This window comes from Primulina eburnea, chromosome 6, assembly GCF_022965805.1.
Source record: "Primulina eburnea isolate SZY01 chromosome 6, ASM2296580v1, whole genome shotgun sequence".
NCBI classification, from domain to species: domain Eukaryota; kingdom Viridiplantae; phylum Streptophyta; class Magnoliopsida; order Lamiales; family Gesneriaceae; genus Primulina; species Primulina eburnea.
The window spans coordinates 15584422-15598329 of NC_133106.1; positions in this window are offsets into that span (position 1 = coordinate 15584422).

A 13908-nucleotide genomic window follows, 5' to 3' on the forward strand; every position below is an offset into this window, starting at 1 on the left:
CAATGGAGTCGTCACGGCGCTGAAGAAGCGACATGGGAGACAGAAGCCAACATGAGACAGAAACATCCCGAGTTATTTACATGATGTATGTAATTGTTACTTTTGCTTGTATTGCATCTTGTTGTACTTTAAGTGATTATCTACAATTTCGAGGACGAAATCATTTCTTAGAGGGGGAGAAATGTAAGGCTCGAAGATTTAGTTATCATAATCAGATGGATTTGTTGATAATTAAGATGATTGTAGATGTATTTCATTGGACTAGAAAAGAAAGGGAAATGTATAATAAAGATGTGAAAGATAGTCAAAAGAATGAGTAAGGCCGAAGCTATGGCGCATATGCGCGAAGGAATGCGCGCATATGCATGAGAATTCCAGTAGCATTGGCGCATATGCGCGGAAAGAGTGGCGCATATGCGCGACATGTACAGCAGCCTTGGCGCATATGCGCGAGAGTAGTGGCGCATATGCGCGGAGCGTCCAGAACCATTGGCGCATATGCGCGAGTTTAGTGGCGCATATGCGCGAGTGCTAAATCTGCCGAGACAGTAGGTTCGGCGCATATGCGCGAGTAATGCCGCGCATATGCGCGAGACGTGTAATGCAAAGGATGAGCCATGTATGTTAGGCATGCAAGATATATATATACATTGCACGATTCTTTCCTCCATTTCAGCAGAAACATTCGGAAGGGCTGAGGGAGAAGCTTCATTTCTTCTTACTTTCAAAGTTTGCTCTTGTAAGATTTAAGCACCCAAATTCAAATCCGACTTCGGTTTTGAGCTCCTCTCGTTATTAGCTACAAAGTGACGTAAGTTTTCTTTGATTCCAGCATGTTTTGAAATATATGGATTGGGGAAATTATGAATTACACTAGATTATGTGTTCTTGTTAAGTTGAGGATTGTAGAATCGAAACCGGATTGAAAAACGGATGTCATATGCTATTTTAATGGAATTTTAGTTGTATAACTTGAGTTATGTGCAGATTTGGGAGAGTATAATGTATTTATGAGATCGATTATTGATTCTTGAAATGGGATATTGGTCTATGTTGGTATACGTTGAGAATTTGATTGACCGGTATCGAGAATTACGTCGTTATGCCGTCAAATTGTATCGAGATCACGTAGTAACTTGGTTATGTGTTGATTTAGATTAGAAATTGATAGAGTGCGTATCCACATTTCCATTTCAGATTCGTATTGGCGACCGTGACAGCGATTCTACGACGAAAGGTATAGTACATGTTTTGTTTGGGGAATCACGACTCAAATGAGATCACATTTGAGTTTCCCAACCAAAATCACATACTTGTTTTATTGTTCATACCTTGATATGATTATGATTGTTATAGATTTGTTTATAGAATTTGTATGCAGATCTTGCTATGCTTTGTTTACAGATCGTGTAGCATTGCATTATGCTTGTTTACAGATTTTGTATTCATGCATTAAGATAGGGCAGTCTGGAGATCAGGCAGACTACTAGATGTTCGGCGATATCTCAGCTTAGGGGAAGATCACCGCCCCTATTGTAGACGCGGATACAGATCAGGCCGAAGTCTAGGAATAAGACGTACAGCACCTCGATTGGTAGGGTAGGTGACAGCCAGTGACGTCTTATTCACAACGGGATCCCTAGAGTTCTAGTCGAGTCGAGTCTAGACATGATTAGATTCACATTGCATGATTTTATATGAATGACATTCATATTAGCATGTTTCATGTTTAGATTGTTTATATGCATATTACATGTTTATACTGGGATTTGTTCTCACTGGTTTTCCGGCTGTTGTTATGTCTGTATGTGTGCATAACAACAGGTGGGGCAGGATCTGGGTCACGACAGAGATGAGCGATGGACATAGCGTGGTGATCTCGGGCGCAGCAGAGGACTAGTGGTTCTTTTGGCTAGACTTGTACTACCGTTGTTTATAGATGGTACTGGACACTAGTTGTAAGAACAAGACTTGTATTTTATATTTGTATATTATGCTAATGTAATAAAATAGAGACATGTTTTATGCCTAGTTAGTAACATTTGATTGAATGTTAAAAAGCGAAAATTTGACCCACATTTTATATTAATGATCCATTTAATCCCAAGAAAAAGAATTAGAGCCCGGGTCCCCACATTCATAATATTCGGCGGAGCTGCATCGCAGCGTCCGCCGATTCGGCATCACATGTAACACAAGGTCCCTGGTCTTGTTTGAATTTTTTGCAACCTTCACTAATATGATCAACCTGCTCCCTTAATCTTTTACCAACCCCTTCCTCCGAAACTTTTGTTTCTCGACTCTTGAGGTTAGGTTTCTCACCCCGGGCTAGACGTTTCCATCGTTTTTTTCCCTTATTTTGTACAATCGATAACACTTTTTCAGTAAGTTGCTCTTTCTTCTTCTCCAATTTGATCGAGTTAACCTCTGAATATCCCACAAGATCACCCATTAATATCTGTTGAGGAGGTATAGGCTTGTTCCTTGATTCCAGACTGACATTGTGTTTCTTGATACTAAGATGCTCATAACAGGCCAACATTACTTCAGAAATAGGCACAACAACATCTACACCTCCAAGGTTTTGATCCAACTCATCTGTATTCAATATAATATCCTCCATCGAAGTAATTTCATTATCTGGGTTAGAGTCGGAAGGTGACTCCGACTGAAACAACCTCACTCCCATTACAATAACATTTAAAATAAATGACATACGCGGAAGCATTTGCATTTAAAATGGAAAGAACAATATATCATTTATATCATAACTATTTTACGCACTAATATACATAACCATTCACAATCATATCCTTCAACACATAACCAAAAGCCAACATAAAATTTTCCCCATCATTCATTTAGCCAAATACATGAAATTTTAAAACTTTAAATATGTTCATTCCACCAAAATTCAAAATGACAAAACCAAAAAGTCTTTCACTTGGCCTCTTATATGACTTCCCCCGCCTCGGACAATCCATTTCAGTCCTTTTTATCACCTGCATCACATGACATAACTGAAATGAGAATAAAACTCAGTAAGTAAGAAGCTATACATAGCAATTACATATACATAGCTTGGGCTTAGAACATGGCTATGGCAATGGCGATAAAGAATGAATCAAAAATCTCAAATCAATGTAAAAGGTATCATATCATGAATTAAAGGAAGGAAATGACAGTTCTGTGACCTGTGACCTGTGACAAGTATCTCTTTGATATAAATATCAAAACTGTGAGAGATACTTCATAATCATGTGATTGGCCAATGACATGCATGAATTACTATCATTCCTTGGCTTTAAGTCATAGGGACTTGATTGGGACAATTGAACAAACACTTGGTAGGCACAATGAATTACTAGCTCCTTTATCAATGAATTCAATGGAAATTCTTGATCAATGAATACATAACAACAATTATATCAAGAACATAGCAATAAAAGGAGCTAGACATCAATAAACATGGCTTTTATACATATATATATATCATGTGAGCATAAAGGAAAGCTTCTACTTACAACAAACCAAATGAATTCTTAGATGTTCTTGAAGGAAATCCTACAACAATAATCACAATCATCGGCGGTAGCCACTCATCATCATCGGCAAATATCACCCCCGCTCGGGCACATAGCTCAGTCACGATCGTCGGAAAGTAAAACGCCAAATTGCTGCTGTTTATACACATGTTGAGCTGTCCAAAGATGAGCCTGACCACATCAATCACCATCCCAGTATATATGGCATACAGAACAACCGCCCGCTCTCGCTGCACATCACTCGTATGACCGACCGGCATCAATCTCTTAGATAAAAACGCATACCACAATGTCGCGTCCACTTTCAAAATTTTTTCAAGAAAAACCGTATACGTCCCCGGTTGTTTCCACGTGGTGCCCGGATAACAGAGTGTGCGAATAATCAAATCATAATCCGGGTTAAGCACCCACGCCTGAAATGCCGAATCATCAACCGACTGTAAACCCAACATGTCATTGATCGTATGGGAATCATACGGGACTAGATGTCCCCTCACAAATGCCTTATGCTCATTCCCCTTCGGAGCATTGGCATAGAATTCACGCACAACCGGAACCACTGCTGCGTTCGATTGTGCCACAAAGGCAGTCCACCCTCTTCCTGCTACTAGGAACTCCGCAAATTGACCGATAATACACGGGCTAAATCCTCGCTCAGGGATTGGTTTCCTATGTAGTCTAGCATTTTCATATTTCTCCCTAGCATTATCATTCACAAACATAGACGGAGTAGACCGAGAACTAGAGGCACCACGAGTTACCTTAGATCTTTTGGGTGCCATGTGGGGAGTGGAGTGCACAAAATATCCAACCGCCGGAAAATTGTTGAAGGTCGCCGGAGAAGCTCGCCGGAATTTGTGGAAGATGACCTGAGCAGAAAATCTTGTAATCTAAGTGCTTCCTTGTGGAAAGTATGGACCAAGATGGAGTCTTTGGCCTGAAAAATTAACAAAGAAGAAGGATTAAGCACAAAAGATGGAGGGGGCGCCGATTATTTGAGAGGAAAGGGGTAGGGTTCGAAGTGGGGAAGAAAGGAGAAGGGGAAAGGTTTTTATATCTGCGCGACTCGCTAGGACGGTCAAAAGTGTTCGCCCTAGCGAGAGGTTTTCGGTGACAGACTATTTGAAAAATATGAGGGCTCGCTGGGGCGGTCAAAAGTGTCCGCCCTAGCGAGTGGTTCTCGCCGAAAACTTATTTGAAAAATATGAGTGCTCGCTGGGGCGGTCACTTTGGACCGCCCTAGCGAGTGGTTCTCGCCAGTAAAACCAATTTAAAAAAAATTCGCTCGCTGGGGCGGTCAAAAGTGACCGCCCTAGCGAGGCGTTTTCGGTGGCTATGTTTTTGAAAAAAGACGAGGGCTCGCTGGGGCGGTCGGTTTTGACCGCCCTAGCGAACCGACCGCCCCAGCGAGACACTCTCGAAAAAAAGAAATAAATACAAAAATAAAAACAATGAATGCCATGCCATGCAACTACCTAAATGCAAATGATGCGATTAAGGAATAAAGGAAAAAGATAAACTCAACATAGGGAGTAGAAGTAGTTCTCAATTTACAGTCTAGAGCTCGACTTTTCACCCATGTCCTCAATGACTGTCATGGAGCCGAGTGACCCCAATTTGTGGCTCAATTGTGCCACCGATATAGTGCTTCAATCGTTGAGCGTTCACAGTGAACGTCCCTTCCTTGCCATCATGCAACACCACTGCACCTGATGGGAACACCTTGGCTATAGTGAAAGGTCTTGACCACCTTGACTTTAGCTTGCCCGGAAAGAGTCGTAAGCGAGAATTGTATAACAACACCGCTTCACGCACTTTGAATTCCCTTCTTATGATGCGTTTATCATGGGCTCGTTTGGTGCGTTCCTTGTAAGATAGTGCCAGATCATAAGCGTGTCCTCGAAACTCATCCAACTGATTCAACTACAGACATCGTTTCTCACCTGCAAGAGCAAAATCAAAGTTTAGTGCTTTGGTCGCCCAATATGCTCTATGCTCTAATTCTACTGGTAGATGACATGCTTTACCAAAAAGTAACCTATATGGTGTAGTGCCTATAGGTGTTTTAAAAGCAGTACGATAAGCCCACAAAGCATCATCTAACCGAATGGACCAGTCCTTCCTATTCACATTGACCGTCTTCTCTAGAATCCTCTTAATCTCTCGATTGGACACTTCAACTTGTCCACTAGTTTGGGGATGGTATGGAGTGAAAACCTTGTGGGTGACACCATATTTGCCCAACAGTTTATCAAAAATTTTGTTGCAAAAATGGGTGCCACCATCACTTAAGATTGCACGTGGTGCACCAAATCGATTAAAAATATGTTTCTTCAAAAATTTTAACACCACTTGTGCATCATTAGTGGCACAAGCCTCCGCCTCCACCCATTTCGATACATACTCCACGGCCACCAAAATAAATTTCTTTGTAAAAGATGCAGGAAAAGGACCCATAAAATCAATCCCCCACACATCAAATATCTCACACTCAACAATATTATTTAAGGGCATCTCATGACGGTTGGAAATATTACCTGTGCGTTGGCATCTATCACAATTGAGAACATACAAACGAGCATCCTTAAAAAGAGTTGGCCAATAGAAGCCACATTCAAGTCCCTTAGATGCCGTCCGTATGGGTCCAAAGTGACCACCTACCTCACGGTCATGACAATGGTTCAGAATTTGATTGGTTTCCTCCTCTGCCACACATCTTCGTATCATGGAATCTGCACATATCTTAAACAAAAATGGTTCCTCCCAAAAATAATATTTCACGTCTGAAAAGAATTTCTTTCTTTGGTGAAACAATAGATTAGGTGGAGGTGTGCCAGTGACAAGAAAATTTGCAAAATTGGCATACCAAGGGCACGCATTTACCTCAAGCAATTGTTCATCAGGAAACCAGTCATCTATATCGACATCAACCCCCTTAATTCTAACATGCTCAAGCATAGACAGATGATCAGCAACTACATTTTCCACACCCTTTTTATCTCGAATCTCGAGATCAAATTCTTGCAATAATAAAATCCACCTAATTAACCTAGGTTTCGCATCTTTCTTAGCAAGCAAGTATTTGAGGGCAGAATGGTCTGTATACACAATTACTTTAGGCAGAACAAGGTATGAATGAAATTTGTCGAACGCAAATACTATAGCAAGTAACTCCTTTTCAGTAGTAGCGTAATTCAATTGAGCATCATTTAGAGTCTTACTTGCATAGTAGATGGTATGAAATACCTTGTTCTTCCTTTGACCCAGCACCGCACCAACAGCTGTATCACTAGCATCGCACATCACCTCAAACGGTAACTCCCAATCAGGGACAGTCAGAACAGGTGCTGTCACCAAGCTTTCCTTGAGTATCTCGAACTCATGCAGACAAGTAGAATCAAAATTAAATTCAGCATCTTTCATCAACAGGGAGGATAAAGGTTTAGCAATTTTGGAAAAATCTTTAATGAAACGCCTATAAAAACCAGCATGCCCTAGGAAACTTCTAACTCCTTTTATTGATGAAGGTGGGGGTAAGTTTTTGATTACTTTCACCTTGGCTTTGTCAACCTCAATTCCATTCTCCGATACCTTGTGTCCTAACACAATCCCCTCTTGAACCATAAAATGACACTTCTCCTAATTCAACACCAAATTGCTCTCCTCGCATCTAACTAACACCAAGTTCAAATTCTCTAAACATTCATTAAATGAGGAGCCAAAAATAGAGAAGTCATCCATAAAGATTTCAAGGAAATTTTCAGTCATGTCATGAAAGATAGCGGTCATGCATCTTTGAAATGTTGCAGGTGCATTGCACAAACCAAAGGGCATACGCCTAAACGCAAAAGTACCATAAGGGCAAATGAAAGTAGTTTTCTCTTGGTCCTCAGGTGCAATTGTGATTTGATTGTACCCCGAATATCCATCTAAAAAGCAATAAAATTCATGACCTGCTAGTCGTTCAATCATTTGATCGATAAATGGCAAAGGGAAGTGATCTTTACGGGTTGCATCATTCAACTTCCTATAATCTATGCACACACGCCAACCCGTAATAGTTCGAGTGGGAATCAACTCATTTTTTTCATTAGTAATAACAGTAATCCCACCCTTTTTAGGCACACATTGTACAGGACTTACCCACGCACTATCAGAGATAGGATAGATAATACCTGCATCCAAAAGTTTGATTGTTTCAGCTTTTACTACCTCTTGCATCTTTGGATTGAGTCTCCTTTGTGGTTGTGCTAGAGGTGAGTATTTATCTTCCATGAGAATTTGTGCATGCAGATCGAAGGACTTATCCCTTTTATGTCTGAAACCTTCCAAGCGAATGCTCCTTTATGCTCCTTAAGGACTCCCAAGAGCTTACTCTCCATATCATCTGTCAAAGAAGAGGAAATAATAACAGGCAATTTATTATCTTATCCTAAATATACGTACTTGAGATGTGGAGGTAGTGGTTTGAGCTCCAAAGTAGGTGGATCCTCTAGGCTTAACTTTTGAGGCATTAAATCTTTTCTGTCTCCCAATTCCTCTAGTCTAAGCCTCACTTGCTTTCTCCAAGGTGGAATGGCATTCAAGTGAGCTACCATCTCCATCTCTTCCTCGTCTAGCTCGTCCTCCTGCTTTTCAGTAGTGAGAGTGACCTCTAATGGTTCCTTCAATCCGTCCTGCACAAAATCACAAATGAGAGAATCTAAGACATCAATACGAAAACAACTATCATTGTGCATTGTGTGTTTGAGAGTATTAAAGACATCAAAAACAATTTCTTCTTCTCCAACTCTCAGTCTCAATTTCCCTTCTTCAACATCAATCAGTGCTTTCCCTGTAGCCAGAAACGGTCTCCCTAGAATCAAAGGCATCTCTACATCTTCCTCCATGTCAAGTATCACAAAATCTGCAGGAAAAATAAACTTATCCACTTTCACCAAAACATCTTTGATAATCCCACGTGGATATTTGACAGATCTGTCAGCCAGCTGCAACGACATCCTAGTTGGCTTGGGTTCACCTAATCCCAGTCTCCTAAACACAGACAAAGGCATCAGATTAATACTTGCACCAAGATCACATAGAGCTTTATAAAAATTAATGTCACCAATAATGCAAGGTATAGAGAAACTCCCTGGATCTTTCTGCTTAGGAGGCATCTTGTTTTGAACTAAAGCGGAGCAATTCTCAGTCAAATTCACAGTCATATGATCTTCTAGCTTCCGCTTATTTGCTAGGATATCTTTCAAGAATTTTGCATAACTTGGCATATTCATTAAAGCATCAGCAAAAGGAATGTTAATATGCAATTTTTTGAATATCTCAAGAAATTTACCAAATTGTGCATCTAATTTAGCTTTCTTCATTGTTGCAGGAAAAGGTGGAGGGATAACAATTTTATTCTGTGCAACAGGTGTGGGTGTAGAGTTAGAAGACTTACCTCCTCGATTTTCCACCTCATCCTCACCATGCTTGGTCTTTTCCTCATTAGACTCGAGTGCTTTCCCACTACGCAATTCCACAGCCTTCACATGTTCTCTTGGGTTAACTTCTGTGTTGCTTGGCAAAGCTCCTTGCTCCCTATTAGCAATCAACTTAGCCAATTGTCCAATTTGATTCTCTAATCCCTTTATGGATGCATCTTGGTTCTGAAATCTCGTCTCGGTGGCAGAAATAAATTTAGTCATCATTTGCTCTAAATTAGATTTCTCCTCCCGAGGCGGTTCTGGATTGAATCCTTGGTGCATCCCATATGGTGGACCTCTTTGTTGGCGATTTTGGTTGTTTTGACCTCCCCATGAAAAGTTTGGGTGATTCCTCCATCCCGGATTATATGTATTCGAATAAAGGTCATTTCTAGGACGGTTCTGGAATCCCACTTGTTTTACCGGTGCTCCCTCAGGCACATAGAATGGATTGCCATCTTGGCAATCCTGCACGTCATGCTCACCCCCACACTTGTCACAGAAAATTTCTTGCAGCTGCATAGCCGACCCACTCATGCTCATCCCATCAATCTTTTTATTCAACGCCTCTAACTGTGCTGAAATCGCAGACAAATCATTAACTTGATGAACTTCAGCACCTCGTCTCTGCCTATCAGACTGAGGATGATAGCTACTCGCAGCCATCTCCTCCAATAACTCATACCCTTCCTCAGCCGTTTTCCTCAGTAAATTACCACATGCCGCAGCATCTATCATGGTACGGTTAGGAGTAATCAGACCGTAGTAGAAAGTTTGAACAACTAACCCAAGCGGCAGCTCATGGTGTGAACATCTCCTCAACAAGTCCTTGTAGCTCTCCCATGCCTCGTAAAGTGACTCGTTCTCATATTGAGCAAAAGTAGTAATGTCGGCTCTAAGCTTCATAGTCTTCGACGGAGGAAAGTACTTGATCAGGAATGCCTTTGCCATATCCTCCCATGTAGTGATAGACCCTACAGGCAAACAGTTTAACCACGACTTAGCTTTATCTCTCAGTGAAAATGGAAATAAGCGCAAACGAACAGCATCATCAGACACGCCATTAAACTTAAAAGTATGAAAAATTTCAAGAAAGTCAGCTATATGAGAATTAGGGTCGTCAAGTGCACTTCCCCCAAATTGAACAGTGTTCTGAATCATCTGGATGATAGCTGGCTTGATCTCAAACTGATTAGCTCGGATGACTGGTCTTACGATGCTTGGACGTGCTCCATCAAGAGACGGCTGTGCATAATCCAACATTGGTATGCGACGTGGTATCTCAACTTGTCTATTGTCACGATGTTCCTCTCCACGTTCTTGCTCGTGTCTTTCCATCTGTTCTTTGAGTCTTTGTTGTTGTCTTCGACGTCTAGCTGTGCGTTCAATCTCGGGGTCAAAAGGCTCAAGCTTTATCTCGAGTGATCTTCGCATGCAACACAAGACAAATCTGCAACACAATGCGAGTATCAAATAGCAATAAAATCAATAATACTAAAGAAATTTAAATGAAAATAAAAAATCGTGAATCAACAGTCCCCGGCAACGGCGCCAAAAACTTGATCGAGCAAAACTTGCACAGTGAATAGTCCCAAAATTTGTTTTATAATTAAAAGCTCGATTTAAATATCGCAAGTGCATGATAGTCAAGTTATAATAAACGTAAGTGAATACGAGTATCGTTCCACAAGGACTGCGTTACAATATCTTTATTTTCAAGTAAATTTCTTTAGCAACGATAAATTGAGTTGGTGCTTAAACTAATGTGAATTAAATATCTAAAATAATTAAAATGCAAAGATGTAATCAAGAAATCAATGCTTAATTTGGATTAAAATCAAATGAGAAACGAATCTGTTGGGAATTCTCAGTTCACCTACCGCTCGTGTTTAAATAATTATACTCGACTTTTACTCGTGCATTCGACGGAATTCCCTAGACTAATTAATATACTCTGTCGAGCTATATTAATACTAATCATAAACATGCAGTAATCAAGTAACCTCAATTATTTAACAGTTCAAGATTGCATTACGTTCTATGGAATCCGCTAGCTTTCATTCGGGTGAATTATCACTATCGACACGTATCCAATTCCGTATATCTACTAAAATTGTAAATCCGTGATCTATACTATTCGATCCTATTGTTAATTATTCTATCGAAATCATTAACAACATGAAATAATCAAAGGAAGTTAGCTAGGCTTCGATTGAAACAAAAAAGAACAATAGCATAAACAAATCACTAATAAAACCGTCGATAAATAATGTTAAACAACGAGTACGGGGTAGGATCCCCTCAAATCCCAACAAATCTAGAGTTTAGCTACTAAAATTCATAATCAAAACCAACAACAATTTAAGAAATAAAAATTGAATAATGAAAATACTAAAGATGACGATGGATGACGGCCACGACGCGTGGAAATCTCGAGGTCTTCGAAATCTCCTTTGCTCCTCGCCTTCCTCCCCAGAAAAGTGATGAAAATAATGGTCCAAGACTGAAAAACGGCGCCCCCCTCGTGTATTAGGTCTATGGTGTAAGATAGAGTCCACAAAACTTGGAAACAAATCTTCTTGGATCTCGTCGCTCGCTAGAGCGGTCACTTTTGACCGCTGGGGCGAGTGGTTCTCGAATAAAAATCCTCGGCCATGTCTCTGGTCTCGCTGGGGCGGTCACTTTTGACCGCCCTAGCGAGAGGTTCGCGCAAAAACTCCTCGGCTAGATTAAAATGCTCGCTGGGGCGGTCACTTTTGACCGCCCTAGCGAGACCTCTTCGCTGCTTTGACATATAAAATCCCACTTTTTGGTCCAATTCCTACAAAACAACCACAAAATACACGAGATCAGTCATAGTCTAAATAATGCTAAATAATTGCTAAATTAAACTAAAACAAACTAATAGGATGCATGAATGCGACTCAAAACCAACACTAAAAACACGTAAAAACGAGTCCTATCAGCTTAGAACATGGCTATGGCAATGGCGATAAAGAATGAATCAAAAATCTCAAATCAATGTAAATGGTATCATATCATGAGTTAAAGGAAGGAAATGACAGTTCTATGACCTGTGACCTGTGGCAAGTATCTCTTTGATATAAATATCAAAAGTGTGAGAGATACTTCATAATCATGTGATTGGCCAATGACATGCATGAATTACTATCATTCCTTGGCTTTAAGTCACAGGGACTTGATTGGGGCAATTGAACAAACACTTGGTAGGCACAATGAATTACTAGCTCCTTTATCAATGAATTCAATGGAAATTCTTGATCAATGAATACATAACAACAATTATATCAAGAACATAGCAATGAAAGGAGCTAGGCATCAATAAACATGGCTTTTATACATATATATATCATGTGAGCATAAAGGAAAGCTTCTACTTACAACAAACCAAATGAATTCTTAGATGTTCTTGAAGGAAATCCTACAACAACAATCATAATCATAAATCGTCTCCAATAATCCAATGAATCATGAACCCAATTTAACCCTCAATACTTCAAACCCTTCTATACTCCAAAAACATAGAATAATTACCTTGTAGCTTGAAATCTTAGGAAGGAGCAACTAAAAAATCACTATAATCCTTGCACTTGGAGTAGAGAATTGGAGAGAAGAAAACCTTGAGGGAAAAGGGTTTGAATCGATGGAAGAGAAAGGAGAATGGTAGGAAATGTGTAGAAGAATATAGAGTAACGTTTATAAGCCTCCAATTCCTTTAAAAACGTGTTTTCTATGCCATATACACGGACCCCGTGCCTCGTCCGTATATAGGTCCGTGTACACTCGGGAAATCACACATTTTGTATGGCCGGACCCGGACCCCGTGTGTGGGTCCGTGTGTGGGTCCGTGTACCCTCTGCCAAGGGCCAAAACTTCATTTGTTCTTCCGAATTAGCAAACGTGGTAAACATGAAAGTTGTAGCCATATGTGTTTTCTTGAACCTCGCCAAATTTCAGATCATTTGGAGGTTTGAGTAAAGAGTTGTGCCCATTCTACCAACATGTGTCAATGCAGGAACAACGAAACACACGACACACTTCGGGCCGCTTTTGGCTCGTCTTCCCTAAGGATTTGAACAAAACTCAAAATAAGAAAGTTATAACCTTATATCTTATCTTTCTAATGGAAGTGGCTTCACATCAATTAGATCAATATACAAAACATTATACTAAAAACCACAACTACCGCCACATTTGTCATACCATTTATGCACTTCCATTTTCTATTTGGCTCAAGATCAACTTTCTATTATACCCATTCATTTCCATAATTATCACCAACTATGAAAATAATGCCAAAACAATAACCGTTTCAATAAAGATATCCATAAACAATAACCATTCAACATAATCTCAACCAGTAAAGCATAAAACATGATCATAACAATAATAAACCATAAGGATGAACATGATAAAAGGTTGGGCTATTACACCGACACACCTCTTAATCTTGAAGGCCCGTTGGAATCCGAATTTCGATTACCCAGATTACCACCACGTCTGGCAGTATGAGCCGCTGGTGCTCAACCAACAACCAAACTCCGGTGAATTTTTGTCCACCGTAACATCCTCACAATCCCTCAGAAGATGTCCAAGTCTTCCACAAGCGTAGCAGAAGTTAGGAAGTTTTTTCGTATAGAATAAGAATACATGATTCCTCCATTGTGTCTGCAAGACTCACGCATAAACCTTTTTCTAGTGGATCAGCGATATTTTTCATAATTCTAAGCCGCACAAATTTACCCGTACACTTCCCTTTTTCCCCTGACTCCACTTCGAGCACTCTTCCTAGCTGTTCTCCCAGCTTCCGCAATATAGTCGGATGCATAAAAGAAATTGGGAGGTTGTGAAAGAAATATCTTTTGGATTTTGCAATC